We start from the raw sequence: 13,354 nt of genomic DNA, 5'->3' as shown, positions 1-13,354 counted from the left end.
AGGGGTGGAAAAAATCTGCCCCCTTTGCTGCCGCAACACCAACAACTTTACAAGCACTGAACTCTGTTTGATGCTCTGGGATGGCGGGTTGGAAAGCCCAGACCGCTATCTAAAAAGTACATATACTTCTTATCATAAACAGTATTTACTAGTATAATACTAATATATATATATATATATATATATATATATATATATATATATATATATATATATATATACTGAGTAGTACATTGATCCATCATAGACTTGGAATTGAGTCAGATTTAGTTAAGAAAACTTAAATAGAGACAAGTAGAGATCTTCCAGAAGGTTCCTCTAAGAGTACTAACGTCTATTTTTTTTCTCGATCCATCACAGACTTGGAATTGTGTCAGATTTAGTTAAAGAAACTTACATAGAGACAAGTAGAGATCTTCCATAAGGTTCCTCTAAGAGTACTAATGTCTATTTTTATTCTACAGAAGTGAAAGTGAAAATTACTACTCTGCAAAAGAGACAGACCACTTTATGCCGGAGTTTGGACATCTTCTCCAATGAAGGGATCAGAAGTTTGCTGACCTAATTTTTCCAAAGGGAAGATAACAAAGTGCAATCCCCAACTAACCAGAATTCAAACGTCTCCTCCAATGAGGGGTTCAGCAGCCGACTGAGCTAATTTTTCCAAAGGGAAGATGACGAAATGGATTCTCCAACTAACCAGAATTCGGACATCTCTTCCAATGAAGGGATGCACAATTGGCTGTGCTCAGTTTTCCAGAGGAAAGATGACAAAATGCCTTCCCCAACTAACCAGAATTCAGACGTCTCCTCCAATGAAGGGTTCAGCAGCTCATTTTTCCAAAGGGAAGATGACGAAACAGATCCCCCAACTAACCAGAGCAAAGAACGGGTGGGGACCGAGACTGACGATGATGAAATGGATTCCCCAACTAACCAGAGCCAAGAACTGGTGGGGACAGAAGCCGTGGATGACAAAGTCGAGGTAGAAGTAAGGGAGCAGCGCCGTGACCAGGCCATTGTAAAACTTCAGTTGCTCATCAGAGGCTATGTGGCCCGGAAACACTATAAATGGTTAATGAGAGACGAGAATCCTCCTCTGAGAGTGATCAGATATTTTTCCTGGCTCCTGGATCCCGTTGACCCGAGCTTTGTTCAGCAGGTTCAGCTGAATCTGCTGAAGGATGAATTTGCCTCTAAGCTAAAAACCATCTACAAACAGAAGGAGGAGATGAAATCCCTTGAAAATGAAATTGTCTCATTGGTAAAGGACAAAACTGCTCAGCAGGATCTTCTGTCCAGATACAAAAAACTGATGAGCAAAAACAAGAATCAAATCAAAGAGGGGATCACAATGGGAAGGCAAGTGGTTTGTGAGGGCATAAAGAACAGGCAGAAGGTAGATTCCTACGAACACCTCTATCTATTGTCTCCAGACCGACCCGACTTACCTGGCTAGGCTTATTGGTCAGATGTCTGACCCTCAGGATATGACGACGATTGTACACAGATTGCTCCACAGTCTGTATAACTACGCTTCAACACCACGAGAAGAATACTTTTTCGTGAAATTGATGGAAGCCACTCTTCGTGAGGAAGTGGAGACAAGACTTGATGCTATTGAGGATGATTTGAATGGGAAATCAATGATTTTAAAGCTAATTGTGAAATTTTACACACTTCAAGCCAACTACAAGGGCCCAGTCAAGGCGCTGACACCAGCAATAAGGGAGATACTCAGCGTCACATATAAACTTGCCGTCTTTGCGAACACGACTTCCAATCAACACAAAAAAACAAGAATACTAATAGAAAGAATACTAGGAATACCCATTCCTGAGACCTCTCCAACAACTGATGATTTCTCGATATACAACATGGCAGACAAACTTGTAGAGTCCATATTCTCCTCTGCAGACAGCATTCCTTATGGGCTGAGATACCTAACAAAGGTCCTTTAAAAATCTCTGCAAACAAAATTTCCAGAGGAAACTGAAGATGTCGTGTTGAGGACTGTTAGCCAGTTCCTATCTCAGTACCTCCAGCCAGCCATAGAGAGACCAAATCTCTTTGGTCTCATTGCACCAGATGTGTATTCAGGTTCATTTCAGAGGGAGAACCTCATGTGTGTTTCTAGGATCATCCGCCAGACCATGCAATTCTTCACTGACAAAACTATCTATGACCCTAAACGGTCCATCAATATCTGCAGTACCATTCCAAGGTTCAGGAAATTCTTTCATAATGTTCTGAATGTTCCAGAACCAGAGGAAAAATTCAACTTTAATAAGTTATTTGAGTCTATACAGGTTCCTGTGGTGAAGATCCCCGCAGAGGACATCATCTATACACATTCCCTGCTTTCTAGATTTAAGAATGTTGTATTTTGCGACACCATGAACATCGCCTGCCAAGTGTTTAAGGATATTGGACCAGTCCCTCACGTGAACAATCTTCTTGCCACGGATGCAGCTGAATATGACCAAGCAGAGGAAAGATTTAAAATCTGGCTGTATATAAGCAGCAAATTTCCTCTGCTGCACGATTTTAATACTGAAATGGAAAACCTTAAGATTACCACCAAAAAACTGGTTTTGGATGTAATTCGTCTGGTGCCTGGAGAAACTCTCCAAGACGTTCTGATGACACCTATTTCACTGGCACAAGAAGAGCAGCATAGGACTCTCATGGGAGGCATGCCTTCCACTAGGACTAATGATCCACAGGACATCACAGAGTCCTACTTAATGAAAAACCACGATCTCTCCCTGCAGATTAAATGCTACAAGATCAGTGCCAACCTGAACACTTTACAAAACGTTTGTGCATTCCCAGGAGTGAGGAACCACCAAAACGTCCTCAACCTATCGCCCGGGAGGTCAAAGAGAAGCACAAGCTGTGTCCGGAAAGAAAATCTGAGACAAGAACCATCCAGAAGATATTAGATGTACTCTGCAAGCATGTAGACTATCTGGAGAACCTCAAAGACCTGTACAAGAGGTACCGGGAAAAGTGTGTGGACAACATTCTCTGCCGCAAGTCATGTCCTAGCTGTGAGATACGGAAGGTCCGATTTGAAGACGATGAGGGGATTACGTACACTGCAAAAAAACTATTGAAGAAAGGAGTAATAGTGGACACACGGGGGGGAATTCAGGCAACTGAAAGATGAAGTCCTCTGTATAAAACTCGCGGGTGATGTCTTTAATGTCAGTTTAGGCAGCAAAGGTGTCCTCCTTCCAGTTGTCCATGTGCTGCGCCTTCATCATAGCAGCAATCCAATGTTGAATCTTTTCCATTATAATGTCGATGCTGACATGTTTTTATTTTTTAGTGACCAAGCTTTTTGGGAAACAACCCAATCCACCACGTTCTTGATCGCTGTGCCGCTCCTACAAAGGTAGCGCCTCTCACCCGTCCCATCTGTCCTCTTTTGACAGCACCATGTGGACTCTCAGACCTCTGGTGTGATCCACTGCCAGACTTCATTGACCTCTTCATCTCCCGTTCTGGATTGTGATTATGCAGCTTATCACCTGTGTGGGTGTAGTGATTGCAGCCTTTCACCTGGGGGGCAGGGGAGAGAGAAATTGGGGGAGGGAGAGAGGGGGCAGGGAAGAGAGAGAAAGAGTGGGGACAGAGGGGCAGAAGAGAAGGGGGGGGAGAGAAATAGGGGGGAGGGAGAGAGAAAGAGGGGGAGGGAAAGAGATGGGCAGAATAAAGAGGGAGGGGAGAAAGGGAGAGTAGGAAGATAGGGATAAGAGGGGGAGGGGAGTGAGAAATAGGAGGAGGAAGAGAGAAAAGGGGGAGGGGGAGGCAGGGGGAGAGAAAGAGGGGGAGGGAGAGAAGGGGCAGAAGAAAGAGGGAGGGGAGAAATGGAGAGTAGGAAGGTAGGGATAAGAGGGGGTAGGGGAGAGAAAGAAAGAGGAGGGGAGGGAGAGAGGGAAGGGTGAAGAAAGAGGGGGTAAGGGGGGGAGTGAAAGAGATGAGGGAAGAGAAGAAGAAGAGTAATAGTAGGAAGGGGAGAGGAGGAAGGTAGGGTAGAGAAGGGGGGGGAAGGAAAGAAGGAGAAAAGGAGGATGAGGGGCAAGGGGGGATAAAGAGTGGAGGGGGGGCGAGAGGAGAGGGGGGCTGAGAAGAGAGGGGGGGAAAGAGAAGAGGGGGGCGAGAGGAGAGGGGGGCTGAGAAGACAGGGTGGCAAAGAGGAGAGGGGGGCTAGACAGGGAGAGAAGGATCACCAATCTCTATTCCTGTATATAGATCTTTATATCACTAGAGCGATCACCAGCAGGAGGAAAGAGGTCCGGATTCTGCTATATAGATCTTTATATCACTAGAGGGATCACCGCGGGAGGAAGAAGGTCCTGATATCTCTATATAGATCTTTATATCACTAGAGGGATCACCGGTGGGAGGAAGGAGGTCCAAATTCCTATATATAGATCTTTATATAACTAAATGGATCACCGGCAGGAGGTCCCGATTCCTCTATATAGATCTTTATATCACTAGAGGGGTCACTGGCATGAGGAAGGAGGTCCTGATTCCTGTATATAGATCTTTATATCACTAGAGGGATCACCGGCAGGAGGAAGGGGGTCCCGATTCATATATATATATATATATATATATATATATATATATATATATATATATATATATATATATATATATATATATATTTTTTTTTTTTTTCAGGCGCCGGCATCTTAGATAAGGGAAGCTGGAAGTGAAGCCTTCTCGCTTCACAGCCGGTTTCCTACTGTGCATGCGCGTGTCGCACTGTATTTTGTGAATAGTCCTTTTGGGTTCTGTGTGTGTCCCAGAAGGGGAAGTAGGAGAGGCCACGTAGAACGCCGTGGTGATCTGACTCGGAAGTGAGAGCGGGTACCTGTAAAAACCAGGTACTTGCTTCCAAAGAAGTTCAAAATGTGGCACTGGAGGAGGGGAGGGTGCAAACAAACGGAACTTCCCCTTTTGGGTGAAGTTCCACTTTAATCACTAGCCGCCCTGTTACAGTACAATTTCTGCGGCGGGGCGGCGCGGGCAGGCTCAGTCACGTATACAGATGTGATTTTTTACACAGTTTTTTTCTCTGCAAGGAAAGAGAGAGAGCATACTGACCTCAGAGTCAAAGTGCATTTTGCCGAACATGAGAATATGAGGCAAATGAATCTGGTGAGGGGGGTCCTATGGGGGGGAGTGTGAGGCAAATGAATCTGGTGAGTGAGCGTCCTATGGGGAGGAGTGTGAGGCAAATAAATCTGGTGAGTGAGCATTCTATGGGGAGGAGTGTGAGGCAAATTAATCTGGTGAGTGAGCATCCTATTGGGAGGAGTGTGAGGCAAATGAATCTGGTGAGTGAGCGTCCTATGGGGAGGAGTGTGAGGCAAATGAATCTGGTGAGTGAGCGTCCTATTGGGAGGAGTGTGAGGCAAATTAATCTGGTGAGTGAGCGTCCTATTGGGAGGAGTGTGAGGCAAATGAATCTGGTGAATGAGCGTCCTATTGGGAGGAGTGTGAGGCAAATGAATCTGGTGAGTGAGCGCCCTATTGGGAGGAGTGTGAGGCAAATGAATCTGGTGAGTGAGCGTCCTATGGGGAGGAGTGTGAGGCAAATTAATCTGGTGAGTGAGCGTCCTATTGGGAGGAGTGTGAGGCAAATTAATCTGGTGAGTGAGTGTCCTATGGGGAGGAGTGTGAGGCAAATGAATCTGGTGAGTGTGCGTCCTATTGGGAGGAGTGTGAGGCAGATGAATCTGGTGAGTGAGTGTCCTATTGGGAGGAGTGTGAGGCAAATGAATCTGCTGAGTAAGCGTCCTATAGGGAGGAGTGTGAGGGGGGTCCTATGGGTAGGAGTGTGAGGCAAATGAATCTGGTGAGTGGGCGTCCTATGGGGAGGAGTGTGAGGCAAATAAATCTGGTGAGTGAGCATTCTATGGGGAGGAGTGTGAGGCAAATTAATCTGGTGAATGAGCATCCTATTGGGAGGAGTGTGAGGCAAATGAATCTGGTGAGTGAGCGTCCTATGGGGAGGAGTGTGAGGCAAATGAATCTGGTGAGTGAGCATCCTATTGGGAGGAGTGTGAGGCAAATGAATCTGGTGAGTGAGCGTCCTATTGGGAGGAGTGTGAGGCAAATGAATCTGGTGAGTGAGCGCCCTATTGGGAGGAGTGTGAGGCAAATGAATCTGGTGAGTGAGCGTCCTATGGGGAGGAGTGTGAGGCAAATTAATCTGGTCAGTGAGCGTCCTATTGGGAGGAGTGTGAGGCAAATTAATCTGGTGAGTGAGCGTCCTATGGGGAGGAGTGTGAGGCAAATGAATCTGGTGAGTGAGTGTCCTATTGGGAGGAGTGTGAGGCAAATGAATCTGCTGAGTAAGCGTCCTATGGGGAGGAGTGTGAGGCAAATAAATCTGGTGAGTGAGCCTCCTATTGGGAGGTGGTGACACTGAAGCATGAGGTGTGGTGTGAAGATTGCACAATATATGGAAGATTTAGACACTGCCAGCGCAGGGGCATCGGCAGTAAAGCGCCGCTAGTTTTAGCGGCGCTTTACCACCTTTTTTACGGAGCTTTTCAGGCTTAAAGGGTTAAAAGTGCCCGCAAAGCGTCACTAGCGAGGCGCTTTGCAGGAGCTGCCCATTGATTTCAATGGGCAGGGGCGCTTTAGGAGCGATGTATACACCGCTCCTAAAGCCTTTCAAAGAAGCTGCTTGCAGGACTTTTTTTGACGTCCTGCCAGCGCAGCGCCCCAATGTGAAAGGACTTGGACTTTCAGACTGGGATTGCAGATGAGGCTTTTTTCAGACGCTTTACATGCGCTATTTTTAGCGCTAAAGCACCTGAAAAATGCCTCTAGTGAAAGGGGTCTTACACGGAGTTCTTATGGGATTATTTTAAGTGGATTTTTATATGGACTCTTTGGTTATGAATATTTTTCCACCTTATTATAAAACTTGTTTTTTTTTTCTTTTTAACTTACAATTATTTTATTTTGTTGATTTTAGTGGGTATTTGAAGGATTTTTTTATGTTTAACCAATTGCCACCCAGCTTGTAACGATATGACAGCTGGATAGGCCTCTCGTCGATCTGGGTGAATGACATATGATGTCTGCTGGGATCGGGCCGCACAGCTGTTGGACGCAGCAGATGACTGATCGGTGTACTGGCTTGCTGCCGGTACTGTGTGACCGCTGTGACCAATCACAGCAGATCACATGACAGTTGTACACAATGGATGGCTTCCTTTCATGTCATCCATTGTGTACAATTGTACTGCTAGCTGTGATTGGTCAGTGTGATCACATGGTATAAACAGAGCCAATTACAGCTAAGCAAAATAAACTGAATGAATCTGTTTCATTCAGTAAAATGCTTGCTTATAGCAATGTAATGCACTGGTATAAGCAATCATAATGTGTAAAAAAAAAAAAAAAAATCCTGATCACTTCCCCAGAGTAGTGCAATGTTACTATGGTAACATTATATTGCTCTGGTTACAGTGTGTTAAAAAATAAAACCGTAAAAGAAATATATATATATATATATATATATATATATATATATATATATATATATATATATATATATATATATATATATATAAAATAAAAAGTAAAAAAAAAAAATTGAAAAAAAGGATGATTCATTTTTTTTTCTTTTTTCATACTGTCACCAGTCAGTGTCCCTGATCACAGCCACACCAGTTATAAGTTATATGATGGCGCTGTACTGCACTGGTGACAGGATGTAAAAAAATGATGGCAAAAAATGACAACTTCAAGAAACTTGCCATGCCTCTCACTAAATACCTCAAGGGATCTACTTTCCAAAAAGGTAATTTGGGGGGTATTTGTTCTCTGTCTTGACATTTTCGGGCCTCAAAAAATTAGATCGACCGTTATATATATATATCCTATATATTGTGGACTGTATAACTTTCCTACATACTAAATATTATATACACTGATTGGGAGTATTTTCACAAAAGAAATGGAGCAGAATACATTTTGGCCTAAATTTATGAAGAAAGATTATTTATTTGCAAAATTTTATAACAGAGACTTTTTTTTTCAAAATTTTCAGTTTTTTTTGTTTATTTATCAAAAAAAAAAAAACAACCCAGTCATGATCAAATACCACCAAAAGAAAGCTCTATCTGTCTCAAGAAAATGATAAAAACATCATATGAGTACAGTGTTACATGGCCACGTAATTGTCATTCAAAGTGTGACAGCGCTGAAAAATTGTCCTGGGCAGGAAGGGGGGGGAGTGTCCGGTATTGAAGGGGTTAACTTACAATTATTTAATTTTTTTATTTTTAGTGGGTATTTAAAGGTTTTTTGTTATGTGTAAGATAACGTCGCTGTTGGTTAGGGGTGAATCCATCATAATGGTGAACAAATACCACCAAAATAAAGCTCTATTTGTATGAAAATAATAATATAAATGTCATTTGGGGGCAGAGCTGCATGACCGTGCAATAACCGGTTAAAGTAGAGTGGTGCTCAAGAGCAAAAAATGCCCTGGTCATGAAGAGGTTAAACTTTCCAGAGGTCAAGTACATAATAGGAATAGGCTAGAAATATAATGCCTGCAATTTACATAGCACTTTACATACAGTATATATTGTACATTGAAGAAGCTGAAGTTAGAAGCTGATGCTCCCATGCAGAGCTGCTCCAGATTCTGAGTGCTCCAGCTTTGGTAAAATCCCCCCCCCCCCCCCCTACTGTATTCTTATCGTCTGTCAAATGCTCTCTGAAAAGTGATCCAATGCAAATCACTCTTCAGAGGGATACTGCAAGTGTAAACTAGCACTAAGGCTCCATTCACACCTTTGCAGATATGAGTGTGTGCGCTTTTTTGTGGCACATACAATATATATATATATATATATATTCTCTCTCTCTCACACACCAATCTGCCATAACATTGGTTATTTTGTTACAATGGCATCTGCAAGTGGGTGGGATGTAAATTAATAGCTCCTCTGGACAGTAGTATGAGGAATAGTGCCCCCATCATTGGTGTCAGTGGGAGGAACAGTGTCCCATCATTGGTGTCAGTGGGAAGACTAGTGCCCCATCATTGGTATCAGTGGGAGGAATAGTGCTCCATCATTGGTATCAGTGGGAGGAATAGTCCCCCATCATTGGTATCAGTGGGAGGAATAGTGCTCCAAGGGCTGGATAAAGGCAAGCAAAGGGATGCAGTTAAGCCTTGTACACACGATCCGATTGTTGGCCAACAAAGTGTCAGACTTTTGTCCGAAGGGCGTGTGCCATGAACTTGTCTTGCATACAAATGGTACACAATTGTCGACCAACAAACACGAACGTAGTGACGTACTAGCCTTAATACGAGCCAATAAAGAGGAAGTTCAATTGTCATGCACTACCCTTTGGGCTCCTTCTGCTAAATTCGTGTTAGTAGAAGTTTGGTGAGTGATTTGGGCTTTTCAGTACATTTCTGAATGGCCATTCGTCAACCAGCCATGTTGCGGAATCGGAGGAGAGAATGTGCTATTATTGGCCTTGGAGTTATTGCTTTGACCCAAGTCCAGTCCAGGAACAGGAGGAGGAGGCGTTCTTGGACCAAAATTTGGTTGCTTAATCGTAACCAATTCTCTCATATGCCTTTGCTGCGGGAGCTTCAGAATAATCCGAATAATTTTCGGAATTATCTCCGGATGATGGACCCCTGCTTTCATCAACTCTTGGCATTGGTGATCCCCCTATATTAAGAAGCAGAACACATGCATGAGGCTTGCCATCACTCCAGAGCAAAGGCTCATAGCCACCTTGCGTTACTTGACGACGGGGAAAAGTCTCCAGGACCTCAAGTTTACCACTGGGATCTCCTCCCAGGCTCTGGGACTCATTATTCCAGACACCTGCTCAGCCATTATTCAAGTACTGCAGAAGGACTATAATTCGGGTAAGTTTTTCCCTTTAACCACTTGACCACCTTAATAACCAGACCAATTTTCAGCTTTTGGTGCTCTCACATTTTGAATGACAATTACTCAGTCATGCAACACTGTATCTATATGAAATTTTTGTCCTTTTTTTCACACAAATAGAGCTTTCTTTTGGTGTTATTTAATCACTGCTGGGTTCTTTATTTTTTGCGCTATAAAAGAAAAAAGACCGAAAAATCTGTAAAAAAAATGCATTTTTCTTCATTTCTGTTATAAAGTTTTGCAAATTAGTAATTTTTCTTCATATATTTTGGCCAAAATTTATACCGCTACATATCTTTGGTAAAAATAACCCAAATCGGTGGATATTATTTGGTCTTTGTGAAAGTTATAGAGTCCAAAAGCTATGGTGCCAATATCTGATAATTGATCACACCTAAAGTACTGACGGCCTATCTAATTTCTTGAGACCCTAACATGCCAGAAAAATTACAAATACCCCCCAAATGACCCCTTTTTGGAAAGAAGACATTCCAAGGTATTTAGAAAGTTGCATGGTGAGTTTTTTGAAGTTGTAATTTTTTCCCACAATTCTTTGCAAAATCAAGTTTTTTTTTTTTTACTTTTTTTTTTCCCCACAAAATTGTCATATTAGCAGGTTATTTTTCACACACCGCATATGCATACCACAAATTACACCCCAAAACACATTCTGCTATTACTCCCGAGTATGGCGATATGACATGTGTGAGACTTTTACACAGCGTGGCCACATACAGAGGCCCAACATGCAGGGAGCACCCTCAGGTGTTCTGGAGCACCCAGGCCAAATCTGACATTTCTCTCCTACATGTAAAAATCATCATTTATTAGCTAGAAAATTACATAGAACCCCAAAACATTGTATATGTTTTTTTTAGCAAAGACCCTAGAGAATACAATGGTGGTCATTGCAACTTTTTATCTCGCACGGTATTTGCGCAGCAATTTTTTGAACACGTTTTCATTGGAAAAAAAAACAGTTTTGTGCTTTAAAAAAAACCAAAACAGTAAAGTTAGCCCAATGTTTTTGCATAATGTGAAAGATGAAGTTACGCTGAGTAAATAGATACCCAACATGTCACCTTTCAAAATTGCACGCGCTTGTGGAATGGTGCCAAACTTCGCTACTCAAAAATCCCCATAGGCGACGCTTTAAAATTTTTTACTGGTTACATGTTTTGAGTTACAGAGGAGGTCTAGGGCCAGAATTATTGCTCTTGCTCTACCGATCGCAGTGATACCTCACATGTGTGGTTTGAACACTGTTTTCATATGTGGGCGGGACTTAGGTATGCGTTCGCTTCTGCATGCGAGCACACAGAATCGCTTTAAAAAATTTTTTTTTTTAATTGTTTATTTTACTTTATTTATTTTAGTTTGATGCTTTTTTCCCCCAAAAAAAATTATTGAGCACTTTTATTCCTATTACAAGTAATAGGAATATGGCATGACAGGTCCTCTTTACAGTGAGATATGGGGTCAATAAGACCCCACATCTCACCTCTAGGCTGGGAAGCCTGAAATTAAAAAAAAAAAAAATAAAAATAGATCCTGGCTTCGATCGTAGTGGTGAGTCGGTAGAAGCACCGGAGGGCGGCGGGAGGGGGGGACATCCCCTCTCGCCTCCCGTAAGAACGATCAAGCAGTGGAACAGCCGGCTAAAAAAGTTGATATCTGAATGATGCCTGTAGCTGCACCCATCATTCAGATATCCCCGCACAAAGTCAAAAACGTCGTATGACAGCCGGCGGGCGGGAAGTGGTTAAAACGCATTTTTTTTTTAACACAAAGTTGTTCATTTATACAATATTTATAACACATAGCATGTACATACCAAAAATGACACCCCAAAATAGTTTCTCCTACTCCTCCTGAGCAGTGTTGCCAACCGCCCGTGTTTTTACGGGCAGCCCGTAAAAACGGGGCTATTTTTTCATGTCAGTGAAAACCCGTAAAGAAAATTTCATGCCTGTAAAAATGACGATCCCGGCTCGGAACTGTGCATGTGCAGTCCCGAAGCATTGCTGAGAGTCTCCGATCATCCCTGTGACTGCTGCTACTTGTCTTGTACCCTCCCCCTTCCTCCGACAGCGCGCCTTATTTGATTCTGGGAGATTCTGGGAGATGCTGGGAGGGGGGGGAGGAGTGGAGTGAGCAAGCCTGCAGTGGAGCGCCCGCCCGGATGGACTTCAGCCTAGCAGGGGGTAAGCTTAGCTAGGCTAGCAATTAGCTAAATGCAGTTGTGTCTTTACTTGTGTTAATGGGCAGGAGGGGGGGGGAAGAGGATGGGCTGTGTTGCAGGCTTCTGTAGCAGGCTTGTGTGCACTGTGCAGATGGTTTTTTTGTGTGTCAAATCTGCTTTTCTTCTAAAGGGAGGAGGTTTTCTCCCCAATCTCCTATTACCTGCAGTGCTCACCACCAGTACAGGCACAGCCACCTCAGTCCTCCCCAGAGTTAGCAACTCATGTGTCTGTGGCACAGTGGCACTACAAATCCAAGCATGCCAGGAGAGGGGAGGCAGCAGCAGCAATATGATTTGGCTGGTATTTTCTGATGGAAAAGTGCTGCTGTATATTGTGTTTGTACTGTATGGTGATAATATAATTATGTATTGTGCTTGATGGTCTTGAGGTGTTTATTTATATATTTTTTTTTATCTGAGTAAGTAGTGAGCACATTTGGTCTCCTGTACCATGTCCGCAGCCTATGACTGTCTCCTGTAGCATGTCCGCAGCCTCTGACCGTCTCCTGTAGCATGTCCGCAGCCTCTGACCGTCTCCTGTACCATGTCCGCAGCCTCTGACCGTCTCCTGTACCATGTCCGCAGCCTCTGACCGTCTCCTGTACCATGTCCGCAGCCTCTGACCGTCTCCTGTACCATGTCCGCAGCCTCTGACCGTCTCCTGTACCATGTCAGCAGCCTATGACCGTCTTCTGTACCATGTCAGCAGCCTATGACCGTCTCCTGTACCATGTCAGCAGCCTATGACCGTCTTCTGTACCATGTCCGCAGCCTATGACTGTCTCTGTACCATGTCCGCAGCCTATGACCGTCTCCTGTAGCATGTCCGCAGCCTATGACCGTCTCCTGTAGCATGTCCGCAGCCTATGACCGTCTCCTGTAGCATGTCCGCAGCCTATGACTGTCTCCTATATCATGTCCGCAGCCTATGACTGTCTCCTGTACCATGTCCGCAGCCTATGACCGTCTCCTATAGCATGTCCGCAGTCTCTGACCGTCTCCTGTAGCATGTCCGCAGTCTCTGACCGTCTCCTGTAGCATGTCCGCAGTCTCTGACCGTCTCCTGTAGCATGTCCGCAGTCTCTGACCGTCTCCTGTAGCATGTCCGCAGTCTCTGACCGTCTCCTGTAGCATGTCCGCAGTC

The sequence above is a fragment of the Aquarana catesbeiana genome, linkage group LG07 (genome assembly GCF_042186555.1).
Source record: "Aquarana catesbeiana isolate 2022-GZ linkage group LG07, ASM4218655v1, whole genome shotgun sequence".
NCBI classification, from domain to species: Eukaryota; Metazoa; Chordata; class Amphibia; order Anura; family Ranidae; genus Aquarana; species Aquarana catesbeiana.
Note: the sequence above shows the minus strand (reverse complement) of the source record.